The following is a 24563-nucleotide window of genomic DNA, read 5'->3' as shown; positions in this document are numbered from 1 at the left end:
CCTTTCTCAAGTCAAGTCCATTCTCAGGATTATATATAATTTTCCCACTTGAACCTCATATTTTACCACAATTCTTCCCTGACATATATTCTTCTCTTTTGTGCTGAGTAAGTTTTTTGTATTTGTGGGGACAAATCTCTGTCTGTTTTTATAACTCTATAGTGTCTGAATATGTATGCTTCTTGCCTGCTAGCTGCACTACATAAGAAAGCTCTTGTTTATATCAGCTTCTTGACAATCAATTTTCTGTAAATACCTATACATAGGTCTTTTCTTTAACCTGAGCTGTGAGGCCAAATAATGGAAGCAGATATAAGGATTTTAGATCATTTTTAGATGACAAGAAAATGAGAAAAGAAGCATCAAGAACATGGCATGTCTATTCTACAATTTAATTAGACAAATATTTATTGAATGCCTACTGCATGTAAGGTGATATGCTAGACAGTTGAGATACAAAGCCCAACAAGGAATAACTCCTTGCTTTGGAAGACCATAGATACACAAATAATTGAACAGGTATATTTGGTATGACTGAACTTTCTTCCATTCTTTTAATGCTGTCTGCATTCATTTTCAGAGTTAAGTTCTGCACTGTTATTTAACCCATCTACTTTCTATTATCTTATACCAGATTTTCTTGGTAATTAACCTCTTGGTTTAAATGGTCAATGCAATAGTACATGTTAATCACTCATTTTGATTTTAATCAAGTTATTCTTTATCTTTCTCATCAGTAAAAATCAAAATTGGCTAATTTTACGAAGAATATATTAGAACTCACTACTGTAGTCAACAAAGGTCCAAACAAGGCTCTGTACTGTTTCAAAAATGTGCTCCCTATTTTTCTTCATTTTTGTTTAGTTAGGGAAGGCCTCATGAATCTCTAATTTTGCATTTAATCAACAATAATGTAATGTATTATATAATAATATAATATTATAGTAATAATAAAAAATACTTTTTTTTTCATGAAGCAAAACCTATATCTACACATGCCCAAGAAAATCTTCTAAAGGCATGCATGCATGTGTATGTATTTTACTGAAAATTTTTCATGCCATACAAATCTTATATGTGCAAATAATGCAATTAGGGTCTACTACATCAACTCTTCTAACAAGTTTTTATTTGTTAAATGAAAACCATATACAATAAACAAAAAGTACTTTTCATAATACCCATTAAAAACACAATAGGAGCTCAAAATAAATTTTGGTGATATAGTTTGATGTAAAGCTAATTATATCCAGAATCAATTAATCTACTTTTAAAGTGCATTTAACACAAATCCAGGCCAAAGTGAGTATTTTCTTATTACAGTCCAAAAATTTTGTCTATTGCCTCCTTTACTTTGAAAGTACAGTTACTAATTTTAAATGATAATGTATATGTGTGTGCATATGGCAATAATCATATATACACATATACATTATCATTTTAAAGTCACATCATCATTTTGTCAATAATGAAAAGATAATATTTTCTTTCTTTTTTTTTTTGGAGAGCAATTGGTGTTAAGTGACATGTCCAAGGTCAAAGGGCTAGTTTTTGGGTTAAGTGTCTGAAGCCGGATTTGAACTCAGGTCCTCCTGACTCCAGGGCCAGGGGTCTATTCACTGCGCCATCTAGCCTCCCCCAAAAGATAATATTTTCATTATCTCTGTTAGATGATTATTATAAACATCAAAGTGCCTACACTCTACTCAAATATGGTGCCTTCTTGTGATCCAAGCAATAGCCTGAAATAGACTCTGCCCTGCTAGTGGCTTATAGTCTTCTGCATCATCAGAGTGAAATTACTACATGGACATTTTTTGCTCCCCAAATTCCTACCTGTGTTCCCATCTGCAAGGGATAATTTTCAGTGAAGTTTCCCCATTCTAAAAAAATCAAATCTAGAGTGACTTCAGCATCCACCAGGTCTAAGTTTAGAGGTCACCTGACCTTACAGGAATCTGGGACTTAGAGCAATGGTTGTCCCCAATGCCACCTCAGCACAAGGTATGCCAAATAAGGATAAAACTGCCTTCCTGGCCTTGCATTGGACACCCACATGTTTCTGGGTCCTTTGTCTCCAAGATAGATTCCCATGCTTAGGTTGTGGGCCGGCCTCCCTACCAATGAGAGTGAAAGGCAGTTGGGGGGTTGGGTTTCTGCGTTAGAAGTTTATATAACCGTGGATTTGCTTCTACCTGTTGCTCTCTCCCTGGCAGATGCCATTTGAGTGACAGGGGCAGAGGGCCCTTTCTCATAAGAAAGAATAAATAAACTTTTCTCTACTTTCCTAAGCAGTCTCCGCACTCATTTACTGTTCTGTGGCACATACATCCAAACTTGGGTTCTTTCTCTACTAATGAATTTGACTTAGGTTCAGTATTGCCTACTAATGGGGCTGCTTATGGCTGACTTCTTTTGGTACCTTAGTAACTATACCCCTTTGTATGGGTTTCAAGGTGAATCCCATCTTATACCAAAGTCTATTGTTTTTATATTATTTTGTCAAAGTAATTTACCTAGGGCTAAAAATTTACAAATGTGTTCTATTTGATTTCCACAACTTGGAGAGATAGGTACTATAGGTAATAAATCTCCCATTTTATAGATGAGGAAACTGAAGTGCAGAAAATTTTAATCAATCAACACACATTCATTAAACCCATAACACTAGCAAAAAAACAATGGAGTCACAGAGAAATGAAATATCCTTGTACTCAAGTTTGTATTATATTTGGATGAGCACATGCCCACATATAAATGTATACAATGTAATTACAAGGTAATTTCAACAGGAAGGCATTAGCACTTGAGTTGATTTAAAAGGTTTCATAAAGGTGTTGTGCTTTTCAGGAAGCTAGGTGGCACAATGAATAGAGCATCGGACCGGGAGTCAGGAAGATCTAAGTTCAAATCTATTCTCAGACATTGCTAGTGCAAGTCACTTAATGCTATTTGCCTTGGTTTTCTCATCTGTGAAATCAGCTTGAGATTTTGTTGTTCAGTCATGTCTGATTCTTTGTATTTCCATTTAGACTTTTCTTAGCAGAGATACTGGAGTGGTTTGCCATGTCCTTCTCCAGCTCATTTTGCAGATAAGGAAACTGAAGTAAATAGGGATAAGTGACTTGCTCAATGTCACAAAAGCTAGTGTCTGAGGCCTGATTTGAACTCAGTCCTGACTCCAGGCCTAGCCCTATATCCATTGTGCCACCTCGCTGTCCTCTGAACTGGAGAAGGAAATGGCAAACCATTCCAGTATCTTTGCCAAAAAAAAAACCCAAATAGGGCTACAACAACAAACACAAGAACAAAGAATCAAAAGAGATAGAAGTTAGAATGGAGTGTATTCTAGGCACAGAGAACAGGCTGCAAAACACAGAGAAAATAAATGGGATGCCACATTCGAGAAACAGAAACAAGGCCAGTCTCAGACTGCATAGGAATAAAGACTTGCCAATGGTCGCACAATTAGTGTAAGAGGAAATATTCAAATCCTGCTTTCAAACTTAGAACTCTTTTTACTATACCATGCTGTTTCTTCATCATAGCCACCTCAATGAGTGGCTGGTGTAACTAACTCATACTTTACACATGAGACTTTTTCAGTACAACTGAGTACTACTTTCTACTTTTATTTAGCTTTATCAATGCATTTACCCCTTGGAAGGTGGCACAGAATAAATAGAATGAAGAACCCTTTGAAATACCTAAAATATTAAAGTAGAAGAGAAGGTTGGTCTCTGTGGCTGATGTAATTGGATTATATAGTGAATAGAAACTTTCTTCTTTCAGCATTTTACCCATTGTCTTGTATCCCCCCCCCATCCCCCATGACAATGATGAAATAGAACTGAAAGGCCCTGAGCTACGAATGAAATTATCCACATTAAGTGTTGCCTGGTCATTTGAAATTTTATTATTACTTGCTTTTTTATTTTTGGAAGCATACCAACTCTATTAAATATCACTGTGAAAACTATAAGTCATACAGCTCCACAATAATCACAGAGTTGATAATGGAACATTTTGCTGAAAGAAAAAAAAAAGTTGATGATAGGAATACTCGCTCAGGAGAGGGTGAAAAAGTATTATTTGAACTTTATTTAAGTTACACAATTTATCAAGTTCGAATTTGTCTGATTAAACTGTGGACAGTTACTCATACCTATCCTATCTCTCACAAAAGGATATAAGAAAAAAATAAAACAAAAACTCCAGTATTATTCCCTTACTAAAAGACAGCGAGCTATCTTGTTTTTTGAAACAATGGTTCATTCATTAAGAATTTGCCATATTTTGTTAACTCATATTTACAGAGTGTTTTCCTCTCTAAGAGATCCTTAAGTGTTACTAAACTGATAGAGTTCCAAAATGTGCATAGAGACCCCTTCCTCTTTCTTCTCAAACTATAACCATGATACTTTGAAATAAGAAAAGAAAAAGAAAACTTACCTAGGGAAATAGATTGCATTTACTTTGGCAAAATGAATTCCTAATATGGGATTTCAGCCAGAACTTATGGGCTTCCACATGTATACTAGGTTTAGGATAGAAAGTGATTGGAAACTTTAGTAAACTATGGAACCAAATCAGCATGTGTCAGGGTTGGCCAACTAGAACCAGCATAGAGAAGGGAGAGTGGCACACACTAAATTACTTTTGTCATTTTAAATGACAAGGCCTATTTGCCTGACAAGACCCGGGTTGGTCAGCTAGGAATCTTGATGAGAACTCATTTCTAATACTCATCATCTAATACACTGGAAGATTTTTGTCTTGAATTGCCCATATTGTTGGCCCAAATGCACAAAATAATTGTCAAGCTCAATTTTTCTTTGGCCTCCTGTGAACCTAATTAAGTATAATCCTTGTGTACTTGCTTCTTCTTTCCTCTCCACCCTCTAACCTCAGCTGACCTTTAGAGGTGTTAGAAGTCTTTGTCATAGCTCATTCACATGAGAAATTGACGACTAAAGTATGACTGCATTTTATCGCTATTAAATTATCTTAGATTCAGTCCAGTAGCCTAGCCTCTTGAAATTCTTTTAAATAGTTACTTTGCAACCTAACATGTGAGAATTCAGTATGGAGTAGGTAATGCAATATGAATCTCCCTTACATTTTTTTTACCATTATTTCATCTTGTCTACTGAGGAATAGAAGCAAAAATTACCTTTTCTGCATACTCTATGATTGATGTGATGATCATCAATTTCATTTGAATGTTAGATTTCTTATTTTTTTTAGAGGGAAAGTTCTTACCATTTTACAGAATGCTGCTTCATCAATTCAGTCCCATAGCCAATCGATGCTGCAATTTTTAGATCTTTTGTTCCAGTGAAAATGTAGAAGCCCCCTTCCTGATAGCTAGAAAGGAATAAGGTATCCATAGACAGACAATCTTGTCAAAAATAGCTTACCAGGAAATCTTCTAACATTACAGATAAAAATAAATTAATGTTGACAAATGGGAGATGAGCAATACTAAAATCCATCATTCTGGGCCTGGCTTGTACATGTTTTGTTGAGGATTTGGATTCTAGTCCTGACTCTGATTGTCATTAGCTATGTAACCTTGTTAAGGTTACATAAACCATTTAATTTCTTTAAGCCTCAATTTTATTATAATAAAAGGTGAGTGACGATACTTGAAGTATCCATTTAATAGGGTTGTGAAAGTAAAAGAAGCTCTAGCATATAAACTCTTTTGCCTACAGTAATCTATAAATGTAAGATATTTGCCAATAAGGTAGACCCTGGATATTACTTAATAGAGACTCTCACTGCTAAAGAATATAACCAACTCTTATGTTACTGGTAGATGGTACATAAACACAAAATCACATGTATTAATAAATTCATCCATATTATAGCCTATGTTACTAACAAGAAGGCTTATAATTTTTAGATTTTAACCTATACCAACAATGACTATAGTTGATAATGGTGCTGTATGTTGTCTAATTGGTCTAAATCTGAATCACACACTGATTTTGAGGTCAGATGACCCAAGTTTGAATCTCAGAACTATTATGTACTGTCCTAAGGCCTTGTTAAAGTCCCAGAATCACAGAATCTTAGCATTAGAGGAAATCTCAAGGTTATCTAATCCAATTCATTCCTAAAACAAAATATGATATTTCCTTACCATTCCAGGTTTCACTCATCTCCCTCTCTTCAGAACATTTAAAGACATAAATATCTGTAAGAAATAATTCTACAACTAATTTAACACTTGTTTGTATTATTTGCAGCTTTTTTCTGTCAGTGTAGGGCTCATGTCTCATTCATTTGTTTTCTCTCTCTCCCCTAGAATGTCTAGAACATTGGATCTTAACTTTGTTTTGTCATGGACCCCTTTGGTATGCTGGTAAATCCAATGGAATGCTTCTGAAAATACTTGTTTTACATGCATGAAATGAAAGGCATGGTGTTACAAAGGAAACTGATCGTATTGAAACAGTTATTAAAATATTTTTTTTGTAAAGTTCAGAGTCCAGCTTAAGAATCCCTGGCCTAGAAGAAAGAATTGATCAATAAAGAGTGGTATATGCCTCAGTTTTCTAATCTGTAAAATGAAGATGAGGGGACTAGATGAGCTCTTAGTAGACTTTACTATGTAAATTTTATGATTTTCAGTCCATTTACCAATTTTTAAGGTTGGATGAGTTTCTTATCAAATCTTGAGTCTCATTTTCCTCTCTACAAAGCTAGGATAATAATACTTTCATTACATAGTTGTTATGAACATCAAATATTTGAATCATTTTGTAGCATGTAAGTTACCATACATATATAATTCCAATTAAATTCAAGTCAGAAAATATTTGTCAGTTACGTACTATGAGTATTTACTGAGCAAGGTGCTCAAAAGTAAAGGCACACAATTTAGAGTCTTTCCTCTCAAATGGCTTATGATCAATTTTAGTTATTTTTTGCTATGTGTCACTTAACTCTTGTTTTTCTTATCTACAAAATGGGAGAAGTGTGAGCCTCACTTTGTTTTTTGGTAAAATGATTAAAGTTGTACTTACCCCTCATGTTTGCTGTGAACAGCAAGTGGGATAATATCTGTAATTAATGCATTTGTCTTTACTGTATTTGTTCATCTTTGTTTTCTATTTGTAGACATTTACCCAAATGAATCTTTGTTCTTAAAGATAACTTAGGTAGTCAATGAAAAATGGTGGCCTGTCTCATTCCCTTGCATAAATAATCAAAATCACACAGTTATTTTCGATCCCACTTGATCTTTTATTGAACTTGCTATTCTATTGCATTCTCTGTTGAACCACTGTTATTCCTGGGTTAGTTTCTAAGAACTGTATCTGAAGCTCTTTCTTAAAAGTGGGTGAGTAAGATAAATGATACACTTTTCCACCTTAATAAAAGCTGAAAAATGCAGTACTAAGAGCAAGGCTCTGCTTGTTCCCCCTGCTGTCCCTCACATTACTGAGTCAGTACCATAATAAATAATCCTTACTGTAATTGTGAACTACAGCACTTTTCTTCCCAGATATATCACATCAGGAGCTTACCGTATTGTATCCAGCAGAGCTAGGAAATATTCCTTTGTCACTTTAGCATGTGAGATATTGGCAATGGCCTTTTTTCTTACCTTTTTGCTTTCCTGCTGGATGCCAAATGAGTGACAGTCTGTTTCTAACATTTGCCTGGAAACCTGTGATGAAAACTGAACTTTCTGTATTTTTCTAAGGGTGCTGGGACTGCAGGAGGGGTAGAAAAATGGCTTTCTATCCCTGGGAACTTTCTCTTTCTTTCTCTCTATTTCTTTCTTTCTCCCCCTTCCCTCCCTCTCTCTTCCTCTTTCTTTGTGAGCTAGGATTTAGGACATTTGCTAATGATGCTATTGCTTATGTGTTTCATTTCTCTCTCTCTTTACTCCAAGAAAAATATGGAGAATGTTGAATGTAGTCAGAGTTGAATGTTTCAATTAATATACATTTCTCTTATCTCCAGCCCCCATTGAAAAATAGAAGAAAAACAAACCTTTGTTATAATCATAATCAAACAATATAAATTCCTTCATTGATCATGTCTAAAAATGTGTGTATCATTCCACATATCAAGTCCATTATATTGCTATCAGATGATGAGTACCATTCTTCATCACTAATCTTCAGGAATCATGGTTGCATTGATCAGAGTTCTTAAGCCTTTCAAAGATGTTCATTTTACTGTGTTGTGGCTATTGTATAAATTGTTCTACCAGTTCTGTTTACCCCACTTTCCATAAGTTCATGCAAGTCTCTCCAGGTGTCTACAAGACTGACCCCTATGTTTGCTACAGCATGACAGTTTTCAATTATATTCGGATATATAGGAATAAGTAACCTTCTACATTTGATAAATGGTCAAAGGATATGAAATGGCAAAATAAATCTAAGCTATCAATAACTAAATAAAGGAAAAAAGTGATCCAAGGCACTAGTAAGTTGAGAAATACAAACTAAAGTAATTTTTAATGTTCCACTTGACCCAGACTGGTGAAGTTTTAAAAAAATGAAAATAAACCAACATTGGACAACCTATGAGAAAAGAAGAGGTATTAACATACTGCTAATAGAGATGTGACTTGGTACAACCATTCTGGATAAAACAACTTGGATCTCAAAAAGTTACAAAGGTGTAAATGTCCATTGACCCAGAAGTGTTAGTACTATGTCTCTAACCCAAAAAGATCAAACAAAGAGGAAATTATCTTTTTTGACAACTGAGTAGAAAATGGAATGGAATGATGAGAAAACTTGAGATTTAGAGACCAACCAGAAGTTCATTATTATAGTTTAGGCAGGAATCAATGAGGACCTCTACCAGGGTGGCATGTATGTGGGCAAAAGGAAGGGGATATATACAAGAAATATTACAAAGGTAGAAGCCTCAGGACTTGGCAGTAGTACTTCAAGAGAACTAGAGAATTTAGGAAGGGAGGAGAATTTTTGAAGGGAAATAATAAGTTGAGTTTTGGAAATGATGAATTTAAGATACCTATCTGACATCTAATTTGGGATATCCAATGTGAGAAAAAGAAGGGAACAAACATGTAATAATCATCTCCTATATGCCAGATAATGTACTAAGCACTTTACACATATGATCTCATTTTATCTTCACAACAACAGAGTGCTAGGTTCTATTATTATCCCCATTTTATAGTTAAGAGAGCTAGAATAGATGAAGATTAAGTCCCATGCCCAGTTTCATACAGCTAGTAAATATCTGAGGTCAGATTTGAAGTAAGGTATTCCTGACCCCAGGCCCAGTGCTTTATATATTGTAATATCTAACTGTTTAGGTAGTTGGAGATACTAGACAGGAGGTCAGGAGAGAGCTTGGAACTGGATAAACCAATTAAATAGAGATGACAATAGAGTTCATGAGAACTGATGACATCACCAAGAGAAAGAGTATAGAGGCAGAAGAAAAGATGGCCCAAAGCAGAGTCTTGGGGGATGCCCATAGTTACTATGTAGAGGAAGATCCAGTAAAGGAGACCAAGAAATATTAGTAGTATAGAAAGGAAGTAAGAAAGAAGCAAAGACAGAAAGGAAGGGAGAGGAAGGAAGGAAGGAAGGAAGGAAGGAAGGAAGGAAGGAAAGAAGAAAGGAAGGAAGGAAGGAAGGAAGGAAGGAAGGAAGGAAGGAAGGAAGGAAGGAAGGAAGGAAGGAAGGAAGGAAGGAAGGAAGGAAGGAAGGAAGGAAGGAAGGAAGGAAGGAAGGAAGGAAGGAAGGAAGGAAGGAAAAGAAAAGAAGGAACTGAGAGGAAAAAGTATCCAATGGTAGAAGGTCAAAAACCAAAGGGAGGCCAAGACTGATGAGAATTATAGAAGACCACTAGATTTGGCAATTTAAGTGACCATTGGTAACTTTGGAAGGGGCAGTTTTAGTTGAATAATAAGACTGAAGTCAGATTCCAGAGAGTTTATAATAGTCAGGTTACATGAAGTACAGGCACCGATTGTAGAATGATTTCTCAGGAAATTGAAGCAAGAAAAGGTGGGGGAGGGGTGCTATATTAAGATCGTCCCTGGTCAGGAGTCTATATTTTCTGTGCTTTAAGCTATTGCCCAGAAATTTGTTTCCCATTCTCAGATGACATCCCTTTACCAACTCTTCTTTAGTTGAGTGATATGACATTTCACATTTGGTCACAGGCTACCTTTCCAGGCTTATTTTACATTTTGCATTTCTCCCCTTCCTGTACTGCCTATGCCAAACTGACCTAGTTGTTCTTCCTTCCATAGGACATTCCATTTCTAAACTCAAAGCTTTTGCACAATCTGTGGCCCAGGCCGAAAGGGCTCTCTTTTTTCCCCTCCATCTCTTCGAAGCCCTAGCAGCTCAGGTGCCACCTGCTACAAGAGAGTCTTCATTTACTTGACAGTTTATTCATGTATATGTATGTGCATGTATGTTTCAAGAACTTATGTACTTGTTTATCCTTTTTTGTCACAAATTCCAATTCTTTTTGAAGGAATATTTTTTCCCTTTGTAAATGCTACAGAGACACATCTTCCTTCTTAAAAAAAAAATCTGAGCCTTTATTTTAAAGGGGTTTTTGTAGTTTTCATTCAGAAGTCAAATGAGGGTGTATTTCAAATAAGCATTTTGTGTCTTACCCAATTTCCAGTTCAACATACTAAGAATACCTCCCACAAAACTGTCATTTATTTTGTCTGTCTGCAGCTGTCTGAATAATAAATAAGAACTGCTAGTTCAATTGTCTAGCACATAAAACCAAGCAACAAGTATCTCAAAATATTCATGACATTAAAACAAATTTCTCAGAAAAGTACATCACAAGATTAAGCTTTTGCAACCTTATTTCTATATCAAACAATAACAAAATATTTTTCTTAAATAGTGAAATATCAAACCAATTATATACAGTATACATACATGAGGCAAAACATCTAGTTCTTGGTCTTTCTAGTAGCAAGAAAAAAAACTTCTATTACATTTTTTGGCATGAGAATGCGATTAGTTCAAGACCCTACTCTCATGAAGTACTCAGTGAGAAAATAAAAATAAAAATAAAAATATTCCTACCCTTGACCTTTAGTGGACAGATTTGACTCAAGTCTCCAAAGAGAGATCTTGTGTTTACTTCAATGGGCAGAAATTAAAACATTTTTTTCTGGGAACCATTTAATGAAAACCTATAAATAAAAAAGATCGACCTTTCCCACCCCATCCCTGCACACTCCCCTCAAATCCTAATGCATTCTCTATGGTGCTGGAACTGATCATTCACTGGCAAAGGCTCAGGAAAATTAAGGCCTCAGGTGAAGAGGACACAGTGAGAGGCAGTGCATAGATTAGTCTGCATTAGAATTTGCCCCAGCACCTACATGGGGACAGTACATTCTGGAGGCAACAACAGAGTTGCATTTTACATAGATGGCTCTATGTGTGTCTCCTTTTCCAGCCGAGCGATATCTAATGTGGTAACTGGAGGTCTCCAGCAAAAGTTCATGGTAGTATAGTGAGTAAGGGAAGTACTGTGAAGGCAGTCCCAGCTCCAGGAAGGTCCCCTGCTATCACATCAGAATGCCAAAGCTCTCCAGGAGGGATAGGTTAGTGGTAATATTACATCTCCATATCTGCTGATACTGGGGAGGAATCCCTGGTATATTCCATGAAGAACACATAGCAAGGCAGCCTGTTTGTTGGAGTAAGCAGCCTTTGAATCTTTAAGAACAGAGAAACTTGGTCAACCAACTAGTGCTGTACTGGGTTCTAGGACAACCAATCAGTATAGCCCTTTATCCAACAATGACTGACATAGCTTTTCACATTTCTATCTAGATACCAGGGACATGTGAGGAATAACGTTCTTCAAAGAAGAAACTGTCACAAAATGGAAGTAAGGGGAAGTTCTGAGACAGTTGCTAAATTGGACATGAAGGAATACAAGGTTGATATAAGACTTTTAAGCATGCAATCTAAAAAACCCCAAAACATCCATGGTGTTGATCTGTATTAGGGCAGCATGAGAACACTCTTATTTTCTTTGGCTTGTACCAGTATACTGGTTTCTAGGACTTACAAGATAATTGAGGCCAGTACCAAGATGTTTTGGTGATTGAGGACTAGACCACCTGCACAGGTTGGCAAGTGTCTGGTGAGTTATTTAAAGAGAGGTAAATCTTGACATGGTTACTGCTGAGATGTCAGAGACATTTTAGCAAAGCAAACCATTGTAAAGATAATTCACCTCTTAAATAAAAAGAAGTTGTAGAAGACAGTCTACTTTTGTAGTTTACTACATGGAATATTCACATGGCTAAGGGTGAGAAGACAATGATTTGGTGGAGTTTGAGACAGAACATTCCTCCAGAGTATATAATCTTCTTATAGCAGGCTTTAAAAAATCCTAAATTAGGAGGTGGTTGTGGAACAAAGATGGAGGAGAAAAGCAGCAACTTGCCTGAGCTTTTTTTCCAGATCCCTACCAATACCTTTAAATAATTCCATAAAAATAATTCTGGGAGCAGCATAATCTACAAAAGGATAGTGTGAAATAATTTTCTAGCCCAGACAAATGAAGTGAGCAGCTGGAAAGGTCTGTTGCACTTGCGTAATAGTGGAATGCAGTCCAGCATAGACATGCCAGAACAGACCCAGACCCAACAAATCAGGAACAGAAATCAGCAGAGGCAGCAGCTGCTTCTGGAGAATTCAGCCCAAAGACAGTAAGGGGATCAAACTACCAGTCAGAAGGTGATTACAAGGGTCTCTGCTAGCACTGATGCAGGACTCTGTTGTTTCATCCCTACTAGGATTGGGGTCTCAGTCCTAGGTGACAGTCCCAGGGCAAGGAGGAGTACTATCACGCAAGAGTTTGCAACTGTGGAGCAGGGACCCTTATCAGAATTCCAGGGCAGATCACTGTGATCATTCACAGAGCAGGACACAGGCCAAGAGAGTACTAAATACACCTCTCCTTATATCATACCACCTTAGAAAAGTTGAAGTCTCAGGTTCCTAAAAGTTTCTCTGATAACAGTTTCATAAACCCCCTGAAATTTGGGACAGTGTACCTTCCACCCTGGTAGGAGAGTCCTACTTTAACAAAGAGTTAACAGTCAAGAAATAGGATTGGAAAACGAATAGCGCAAAACATTTCTGACCATAGAAAGTTATTGTGATGGCAAGGAAGATCAAAACAGACATTCAGGAAATAACAAGGTCAAAGCTCCAATATCTGAAACCTCCAAGAAAAAAAAAAACTTGAATTGGTCTTACACCATGGAAGAATTCAGAAAGGATTTTGAAAATTAGTTGAGAGGTAGAGAAAAAATTGGGAAGAGAAATTAGAGTGATGCAAGAAAATCATGAGAAACATATCAACAACTTGGTAAAAGAGAAAAAAAAATAGTAAAGAAATATCACCTTAAAAAAACAGACTAGGCCAAATGATAAAAAGATACAAAAGATAATGAGGAGAAGAATGCCTTAAAAAAGTAGAATTGGCCAAATGGAAAAAGAGGCACAAAAATCACATAAGAAAAACATTTCTTAAAAAGTAGCATTAGTTAAATGAAAAAGGAGGTACAAAAGCTCACTGAAGAAAATAATTCCTTAAAAATTAGGATGGAACAAATAAAAACACTAATAATCTTATAAGAATTCAAGAAATAATAAAACAAAGGTAAAAGAATAAAAAAAGTAGAAGACAATGTGAAATATCTCATTGGAAAAACAACTGACCTAGAAAATAGATCTAAGGGAGATTATTTTAAAAATTATTCTACTACCTGAAAGTCATGGTCAAAAAAGGAGCCTAGATATCATCTTTCAAGAAATCGTCAAGGAAAACTGGACTGATATTCTAGAACCAGAGTGTAAAATAGAAATGGAAAGAATCTACTGATCACCTCCTGAAAGAGATCCCCAAATGAAAACTCTCAGGAATATTATAGCCAAATCCCAGAACTCCCAGATCAAGGAGAGAATATTGCAAGTAGCCAGAAAGAAACAATTCAAGTATCATGGAGCCACAGTCAGGATAACACAAGATTTAGCAATTTCTTCCTTAAAGGATCTGAGGGCTTGTAATATGTTATTCCAGGGGACAAAAGAGCTAGGATTACAACCAAGAATCACCTACCCAATGAAATTAAGTATGATCTTTCAGGGGGAAAATGGATATTCAATTAAACAGGTGACTTTTAAATATTCTTGATGAAAAGACCAGAGCTGAATAAAAATTTTTATTTTCATATACAAGAATCAAGAGAAGCAGAAGAAGGTAATCAGAAAATGGAAATCATAAGGAGCTTAATAAGGCTAAACTCTTACATTTCTACATGAGAAGATGGTACTTATAACTCATAAGATCTTTCTTATTATTAAGACAGAATTATATATAGACAGAAGGCACTGATGTGAGTTCAATATGAAGGGATGATACCTAAAAATAAAATTAAGGGTTGAGAGAGGAATGTACTGGGAGAGAGAGAAAGGGAGAGGTAGAATGGCGTAAATTATCTCACACAAAAGAGGCAGTGTTGGGGAAGGGGGTGAGCATTTGCTTATGTATTGTAATGTATATAAGTATGTGTATATATATATATATATTCCTGATCAAATCAAATGGTAACATCTAGACAGGTGACATTGAATTGTTTCAAATTATTAGGAAAAAATACACAAAAACTAGGAAAAATGAAAGATAGGAGAAAAGTTGTCATTTTTTATCCTTCTCCAGCACAAGGCTTTGGGGGAAAAATGGGTTTCTTCTTGGTTTTGTTTCATTTTACCAGTTATCCAGAAAATCAAATCCTGTATTTAAGCCCCCATTACTCATATGGAGCTGTGTGTACTTGGACTCTGAGATTAAAGAATCTACTGTATCCTCCATTTTAGTGCCAGATGAAAACAGTTTCACCGCTGCCAAAGATGAAGCCATCATCAAGCAAACTGACTGAAGATTAGCCAAATCCAGCCCTTTCTTCTTCCTTCCAGATAGACCATAGGTCATCCATGCTTGATGTTTTATTTACCTGAGAGTATATAGAGGACCTGGGCACCCTAGGACACTTTAGACAGCTGTCTTCATTTATTCTGGGTTGTGCCACTTTATTCTTAGATGGACAAAGTGGCAATACTGAAATCCTCAGACTCCTTGTTTCCCAGGAGAAAGGGTGGAGTGTTTATCCTGCTAAGTTATATCCTTGTCCCTGAAATGCATGATTTTCTGACCTGTGGGCACCCACAGGTTGGGGTACCAGGAAGGGGATCTGAACCTGGGAGGCCCTGGTAGCATTGTGTGTGGATGTGAGGCTACACCATGCACTTATTGATGATCTCATCCTGCTCGTTGGGAGGGGGGGGCAGTCATTCCCACTCTGGCTGCATTTCTTGCAGATCTTCTTGTCTTGTGTGATCTTCCAGACCAGGGGTTTCAGTGTGGAAAAGTAGTTTTGTCTTTTAGGTTTTCTTCTTCTAGCTTAGAGCTATGTTTTTGAGAGTAATTTTTCTCTTGGTATATGGTGGTTTGTCTATTGGAAAGAGGCCTCCTTTGAATTTTCTACTAGTTCATTCTGGCATTTGCTTTATGATGGTAAGAATTATTTGATCCTACAACTGGATTCAAATACCAAATCAAGAAAAACTTATGAGAACCTAAATGATCAACATACCTCTAAAAATAAGTTTTGGCTTCAAAACCACAAAAATTCCACAAATAATCTATTTTTTTGTTTTTTTGTTTTTTGGAGGGGGGGAAAGGTAAGGGAATTGGGTTTAAGTGACTTGCCCAAGGTCACAAGGCTAGTTTTTGTGTTAAGTGTCTGAGGCCACATTTGAACTCAGGTCATCCTGACTCCAGGGCCGTAGTGCCACCTAGTCGCCCCCACAAATAATCTTTCAATATAAATCATCACAAAGCCCTAAGTTCACTCTTGCAAAGCAACCTTGAGAATTTTGAGAACTCAACTAGAATGCTGAAGAAAAATCCTACTGCCACCACCTTCCTAGCAAGTATAGGATGAACTTCTTAGCCTTTTCCCTCCTGCTGATCTTTTCATGTTCCCTTCCCAATGATTAGCAAAAACAATATGTATCACCTGAACCATTGGGTTAACAAAAACTTGTCAAAAATTCCTTCACTAAAGTAAACACCATAAATTTTTTTGTTTCCTCCTTATTCCTTTTAAAGTTATTTTTAATAGCCTGTCTATGTTCTCTGAAAGTTGGCTGCACTTAGACTAGAGGGATTGTTATTTACATCTAGGACCTTTTCTGTGACTGGGTTGTATTTCTTCTTGATTGTTCCTTCTTTAGACTCAGAGTCTGATAAGCTTTCTGCCTCTTTGTCATTAGTCTTTTCAGCTCCCTTCCCCAAATTTCCTTGAATATGCAAAAAAAAAAAATGTGTGTGGCTCTACTTCTTTCGTTATTTCTTCTTTTACCTCATCTTCATTCATTAGTTTTCCTTCTTTGACCTCTTGAATAATTTCTTCAAGAAGGATGAAGTTTCTCTGAATTAGGCAATGGAAGAATCTCAGACTCATGTAATACTTGCCTATAGTAGGTATTACTTAAATGATTCCAGATTGCTTTGGAGTTCTGCCTCCCCTTGTTCTGATGAACTTGTCCCTGATGCAGATCACATAGAAGTGTCAGTTCATACTGACAGGCTTGTGACCTAGCGTGGGTGGAAGAGGGTGGAGTCAGCACAGGCCCTGGGGAAGAAGTTATGGGGTGGAGCCCCAGAGTGGAAGCTTACCTCAGGGTCCTTCTAACAACTGTCTCCAGAGTGCTACTCCTATCCTAAGTCTCGTTTTTTTTTTTAAACAAAAAATATAACAAAACTTGAAATCCCAGAAAGCAAACTGAAATCAAAATGAAGGCTTATTTCATGTCTGATAGCTTTTGTTATTCAATTCAGGAATTTACAAAGTTGTTCTAAGAGAACTTATTCCCTATTTTTTTTTTCTGAATAGACATCTCGTATCATTTTACTATGTAGAGTGGTATTAAAACCAACTTTTGTCTCCACTCTAATACTTATTGAGAGGAAATTGTCTTCATTTAAAATATTTGTCAAGATCAGTTCCCTGTCCCTCCATATCCTTTGTATTTCCATGCATAGAATTTTATTGAGAAAATACTTCACGTTGTAACAAAAACGACACTTTCATCCCCAGAGCAGATGGCCCCTTCATAGTCAATCTGGAGACAAATAAGTAAAATATGTCTGGAAGGTTGCATACCATTCCCAACATGCAATGTCTGGCCTCAGGTAGAAAACTGAAAAAATACTGGCACAATAATTTAGATTTACAGATTTAAACTTGCAACCCTGGGATTCATTCATGGAGTAAAAAGTATATATAATAAAAAATTATTGAAATAATTCAACAAAACAAAAAAGCAATAAACCAATCTCAAGTTAAACACTTAAGGTTTTAAATGAAACAATCTGCATAAAGAATACTGTGACTATATAAGGAGCAAACCTTTGATTCCAGAGGGCCTTTATCCTGTAGTGTGCTGTTCAACCAAGTGATTATTTTGCTGTGACAAACTCTAAAGATTTCACATTCTAATTTTCAGGGTAGGATTTCTCATTTAAGAGGGCAGCCAATCATGCACAATTCATACTTGAAAAAAAAAAGATTATTTGCATGAAAGATTATTTGCATGATATTTTGTATAAATCTGCATGAACTACAGTACCCTAATCTATATTCACATATGAAGGCAATTGGTCTAATGAACAGAATGACAGCTTTGGTGTCAGAAAGACCAGGATTCAGTCAATCAATTAATCATATATTTATTAAGCACCAACTTTGTGCCTGATTCTGTGCTTAGAAACCACTGTTTGCAAACTCATATTCAAGTCCTACCTGTGGGACATACCCGATTTCTGAACATGAGCAAATCAATAAGTCAACCTGGTTTACTCAATTGTGGCTGGCTGTTTATCTGACAGCTTCTTGGAGCCACAGGTAAGAGCTGAGAGTAGCTGACAGGCTTCAAACCCATTGGCGAATTATGGGGAATGCTTACACCAAGCATATGGAGAATTTCCCCAGAGGAATGGGTAGACAAGAACAATTTGTTCCAACATCTATGAAGGCAGCTGAAGAAAGTGCTATAGATCACCTCAGAGCTTGATCAGACATTGAAGAATCCAAGGTCATCCACTACATCCTGGGCCACTGCCAGTTATCCTGACTTTTGTCTTATCTCTGGACTTGAGTGACTCTGCAAGAGAGAGGTTGATGACTTTGCAAAACTCTGCCTCACTTAAATCCAGCTCACATGCAAGTGATGTCACTAGTCTTCTTCAAAAATGAAAGACAAACTACTACCCTAGTCAACTTTATAAGGCCAAAAGTTTTGGAGATGTCATTACCTGAAATGGGATATCCACAGCAGAGAGTTCTCTTAGCCAATGAAATCCTAGGTAAAAGTGAGGGAAAAAATACACACAAACATGATTCAGTATCAAAGTGAACCTAGATCAGAAGTTCATTGATTATTGAGTTACATGAGTATCTAATCTATTTTTCTCATAAAATAAATGAGAAAATTGAAGTACAGAAAGGTCACATGATTTACTCTATAATCATTGATATATTTATAGTGTTTTAAAGCTTGCCCAAGTTTGTGGGCACTTAGATGGTGCGTAGATGGTACATAGTAGGTGCTGAATAAATGTTTATTGAATGAAGTGAATACATTAAATAAAAATACAATTTCTGTACTTTATCTCATGTGAACCTCACAACACTTCTGAGGTAGGTGGTATGGGTATAATTATGCTCCTCTTACACATGTGGAAACTGAGACTCAGAAAGTTTAAGTGACTTTCCCAGGATCATATATTTAGCAAATGTCAGAGATATGAAATTTGAATCTGTGTCTACCCTACTTCCAGTTTGTCATGCCAAATTCTCTCAAATGTACATGAATAGCAATTTATAGGTATGGAAATAAGAAATAAGCAAAGGCATGTAGCACAGGTATGAGTAGTAGGGTTAGGAAGATGGAAGCCCATGTTAGAAGGAGTGATAAAATTAGTGAAGAAAACCATAACTTTCTTGTTGTTTACTTTAAGATGCAATGGATATAATAAGACTAGGTGAGTAGATATCCATACTATGAGAGAAATAAAATAAAGTTCATTATCAGGATATTGAGTTAGAGGAAAGGTCAAATGTATTGACAATCCTGATGTTTATCTTTAGTCCTTTCTTTTCCATCAAACAACAAAACTCATTATTTTAGCTTAGGTCTACTGGAGTATGAACCTGAGGAAATGAATATTATCATTAAAGTCAACAAACACTTATTTAGTGTTTACCATGCATAAGATACAGTTCAATTGCCAGAAAAAAATGGAACATGGCATGAGTGCCTGTAGAAAAAGAGATACAGGCCATTTTTTGGTGGGATGGAAAGTCTTATTAAGGTAGGAAAATGGGAGACTAAGGTAAAAAATGGCCATGATATGTAAATGAACCCTTAAATTCCTCATTCCCTGTAACTTAGGAGGATCCCCAGCTAAACCTTACCATTTTCTGACAAAGATCTGTAAGTCTCCCACCCCCCAAGAAAAATCAACCTTATATCTTCTGAAATTCCAACAGTTCAATCTAATCCAGTAATCATTTAATAATATGTAAGTCATTATGGTAGACATTGTCAACATTAGGATAAAATGGAGGATATACAGTCTTTTCCCTCAAGGAGCTTATATTCAGCAAAAGATTAAAACTTGACTCTCCAAAAATCCAACGTTACCACTTTTAAGTTACCCCTAATTCAAACTTACCTGATTCTACTGGAGGGACCAACACCCTTCCAGCCACGTAGATTTGAAACTCAAGTCATTCCTCATCCCTTACTCTCTTTACTTCAAATAATAACTTGCCATATTTCATGCCATCTTCTACAACTATTGAATCTGTCCCATTCTGTCAGAGCAAATAGACACCACCTTAATTCCAGTCATAATTGCCTCTTAGTTTAACTATTGCAAATAACCTCCTAGTTTCTCATTATTTTTTTTATTTATCAAATACTTTATTAACTTCTAGTTTACATCATTCATTTCTGCAAGATCTTGAGTTACAAATTTTCTCCCCATTTTCCCCCTACCCACCACCCCAAAACAGCAGTCTCACTGCATATCCCCTCCTCCAATCTTCTCCCTCCCATATCTTCTTCCTTACCCCCCTCCGACTTTCCAGTAGGGCACAGTGGATCTCTATGCCCCAGTGCCTGTATATCTTACTTCCCAGTTACATGTAAAATAATATTAATAATAGCAGATATATATGTTTTTATAAACATTTGATTTTAAAAATTTGAATTCCAGATTCAATCCCTTCCTCCCTCATCACCCATCCTTACTGGGAAGATCAGCAATTCAATACAGGTTGTACATTTGTAGCTATGCAAAACATTTCCATAGTGAATATATATTGTAAAAGATTGATTATATTTCCCTCCATCCTATCCCAACTCCCACTTGTTTGATTCTCTACTTTAATCCTGTCTCTTCAAAAATGAGTGCTTCCAACTTCCCTCCCCCCCCCCCCCCCAGCCTACCCTCCCTTCCATCATCCCTCCTTTCATCATCTTCCCTCCTATTCTTCTGTGGGGTGAGTGTGATAGTAATGGAATGTGGAGATTCCCCTGTATTGGGCTTGGTTTTCAAATTGATTGTGTTAAAACACAGAGCTTGTTAATCCCACCTGTGGGATGGACTTGTTGATGTGAAAAGAAAGTCCTGAACTGGGAGGAGCTGGTGACTTAGATTTGGAGAGACAAGAGAGAGGCGGAAGACCTTTTTTGGAAGCAGCACCTCCTGGAGGGAGAGAGAGAGACTGAGAGGGGTTGCTGGGGCCACTTTGAATCGCCCTGGACTTTTGAGACCTGCCCCCTGAGCTGCCAAGGACTGAGGAGACATGGCTGTTTTGCTGGTACTTTGTCTGTCTGTTTTGATGTTGTTTTGCCAGATTTGTCCACTGGTGAAAGACAGTCCTGTTGTTGAAGAAGTCCTGGAACCTGGCTTTTGGCTAAGAAGCCCTGAGACTGTCCTGCAGACAGAGAGTGAATACTGTCCACTGGTGAAGGACAGTGCTATTGTTGCAGGGGTCTGGAGACTGTCCTGCAGACAGAATGAATACTGTCCACTGGTGAAGGACAGTGCTGTTGTTGCAGGTCCCACTACAATTTGAAAACCAAGCCCAATACAGAGGAATCTCCACATTCCATTACTATCACAGTGAGATATCCTTATTTAGTGTGTATGTCATTCCCTCCCTAAGCCAAATTCAATAAGAATAAGGTTGACCCATTCCCTTTTGCCTTCCTATTCTACCCCTCCATTTTAACCATTTTCCCTTGCTTCTTCTGTATGAGATAATTTACCCCATTCTGTCTCTCCCCATCTGCTCTCATTATATTCCTTTCTTACCTCTTAATTTCCCCTTTTAAGTATCATCCCTTCCTATTAAATTAGTTCTGTGCCCTCTGTCTATGTGTACCTGTACATATATATACGCACACTCATATATGTATTCATACTCCCATATACCCTCCTATATAGATATATATTTGTATGTGTATATATGTATACATATACACATACACACACACACACACATATATATATATATGTATATGTATATACATTTCTATTCCCTTCAATTCCCTTCCCTATTCTCATACTGAGAAAAGTTTCATAAGAAATGATGATCAGGATGCTCTCAGAAAGACCTGGAAAAACTTACATAAACTGATACAAAGTGAAATGAGCAGAAATAGGAGAATATTGTACACAGTAATGGCAACATTGCACAATGATCAACTGTGATTGACTTAGCTACCCTCAGCAATAAAATGGTCTAAGACATTTTTGAAGGATTTATGATAAAAGTAAAATTCCATCCATCTCCAGATGAAGAACTGATGAAATATGAAAGTAGATTGAAGCAGGGTTTTTTTTTGCTTTATTTTTCTCATTGTGTTTGGTCTATGTTTCTTTCACAATATGAATAATATGGAAATATGCTTTACCTGATTGCACACATGTAATCTTTATCAAATTGCTTACTTTCTCAATGAGGCATTAGGAGAAGATGGGAGGGAAGGAATTGGAACTCAACATTTTCTAAAACAAATTTTAAAAGTTGTTTTTACACCTAATTAAAGAAAATATTAAATTAAAAATAAGTGATAATTTTGAATTCATTTTGGTCATGTTGAATTTTCTGTGCCTATCCTAGTCCTTTGCCTTGCTAGTGGCTTCCCTCTGAGATTACCTTCTATTTAAACTAAATATATCTTACTAGGGATTTTTTTACATTGTCTCGATCATGTTTATACCTTTCTTTTATACAACACTTAGCATAGTAAGGACTTAATAAATGCATATAAATAGACTGACTCTCCAGTTGGAGATATCTAATGTTCAATCAGTGATACAAGACTGTAGGTGAGGAGAGAGACAAGTATTATTTCTAGAGTTCTCTAAGTCATCTTCATGGAGATAATAATTTAATGCATATGAGCTGATCAGGTTATTAAGGGAGTGCAGAGAGAGAAAAGAGGGTTTAATTAAGATCCTTGGGGTAGAAAGAGAAACCAAACAGTTCCATATCACAGAAATCCAGGGAGTAAAGGATGCTCCACAGTGTGAACACTCTGGAGAAGGCCAAGAAGGAAAAGGACAGAATGGATCATCATATTCAACAATTAAGATAACATTTTTATTGTTAGAGAAAGAAGTTGTAGTTCTGCAGCAGGGCAGAAAGTCATGTAAGGAAACTTTGAAGATTAAGTGAGAGATGGAAATGGGGCAAGGAGTTTTGGGAGCATTTTCTAGGAATTTGGCTATGAATGGGAGGAGGGATTTGGGGTAAAAGCTTTAGGTCATGGTGGGTTAAGTGAAAGTTTCATGTTTTTTTTTTTTTAAGTATAGGAGACCTATGAGTACTATACACATATTATTCTGGAAATGAACCAGTAGAAAGGAAATAACTAAAAATCATAGAGATAGATGATGATCAAAGAAGCAAGTTATTAAAGGAAAAGAATAGAATGAGAACAAAGGCATAAGTAGAGATGTTGGTCTTAGTTGGGAGGGTCAAGTCTTCATAGATAGGATCAGTAAAAAATAAAGTGAGGGATAAAGTTGGGGAGACTTGAGCTGTAGATTTGGAGAGAAGAAGAAATTCATGACAGAAATTTCTATTTTTACCAAAAATATAGTATATAATGTGCAGAGCTGAAAGAGAAGACAGAGTGGATGGTGTTGGAAGTTTGAAAAGAGAAGAGAAAATTCACCCTTGGGGAGTTCCATCTAGGGAAGAAGAAAAAAGTTTTCCTTGCTCCAATGCAGTATTGTGTTCATAAATGTTTAACAAGTGGCATTTATACATACATATGTAGAGATACTATATACATGCATAATACACACACACACATATATGCATGACATACTTTTCAGTTTAATCTGAGTTAACATTTTCTCCATAACTTTCAAAAAAATCTCATTTAATAAACATTTAAGTACCTATATGTGCTATGTATTGTGCTAAGGGTTGAGGATAGAAAATGAGGCAAAAAGACACAGTCCATACCCTCCCAAAGCTTACAGTCTAATGGGGGAGCAAGGAAGCAAATTTTTTTTTGTCATTCCTTTTTGAATAGAATCAATGACTTCACAGGATTGTTTTCACTTGCATGTGAATTGGATTTAAGTGAGGCAGAGTTACATAGTCATCAGTCTCACTCTCTCTTCCATAGTCATCAAAGTCTAGTTGCAAAACAAAAGTTAGAATGGCTGGCAATGGCCCAGGAGGCATCTACTGGCATGACTTTGACATCTTTGATGTCTGACTAAGCTCTAAGCCCTTCATGGACCCTGCTTTATTCACCTTCATTGCTACTGGAACACATTGTTCTCAACAATCCTTTCTGCTGGGAGAAGTCTTCACATGGTTGTAGTAGACATCCCTCCAACTCACCAATGGGTTTGAGGTCTGTAGACTACTCTCACCTTGGTTTTAGCTCATTTGCTCTGATGGTTTTGATGGGGTACCTGGGGTCTAGATCAATTTGTGAAACCAACTTGTAAAACCAGTCTGTTTAATTGTAACTGCAATTTGTCCTTTCCCACCCTTGAGCTCTGCCCCTTCTCCCTATCCCACACTCCACCTAGGCAACACCCTGTGACCCCTTTGTTCTTACTTAATCTCTTGATTTCTTCCCAGGCCTGGCCCACACCCTCCTTTATCCTTGCCTTTTGTCTCCTTAACGACCTGGCCCAAATCTTATCTAAACTATCTATTCACATGCTCCTCTTGGTCAGCTCTGACCTTTGTCTACCATGTTTCCCCGATAATAAGACACTGTCTTATTATTTTTTTTGGAAAGAAAAACACCAGAGGGCTCATTTTCAGGGGAGGGCTTATGTTGTCATGCCTCAGCTCTCCTCAGCAGCACTGCTCTCAATGGCGCCAGCAAGCAAATCACTGGGGAAGAACAGGATGACGCGCTCACTGCTGCAGC

The 24563-nt window shown here is 36.7% G+C and overlaps 2 pseudogenes; both read right to left on the bottom strand.

The window, feature by feature from the left end:
• Positions 1-14956: 14956 nt before the first annotated feature.
• Positions 14957-16054, bottom strand: LOC138170249 (uncharacterized protein C1orf198 homolog pseudogene; annotated as a pseudogene).
• A 149-nt stretch (positions 16055-16203) lies between these two features.
• Positions 16204-18020, bottom strand: LOC138170248 (MRG/MORF4L-binding protein pseudogene; annotated as a pseudogene).
• Between the last annotated feature and the right edge of the window lie 6543 nt (positions 18021-24563).

The sequence above is a fragment of the Petaurus breviceps genome, unplaced genomic scaffold (genome assembly GCF_028583685.1).
Source record: "Petaurus breviceps papuanus isolate PSGF00001 unplaced genomic scaffold, PetGlider_PUasm1.0 38, whole genome shotgun sequence".
NCBI classification, from domain to species: Eukaryota; Metazoa; Chordata; class Mammalia; order Diprotodontia; family Petauridae; genus Petaurus; species Petaurus breviceps.
Note: the sequence above shows the minus strand (reverse complement) of the source record. Positions and strands in the feature narration are given on the sequence as shown.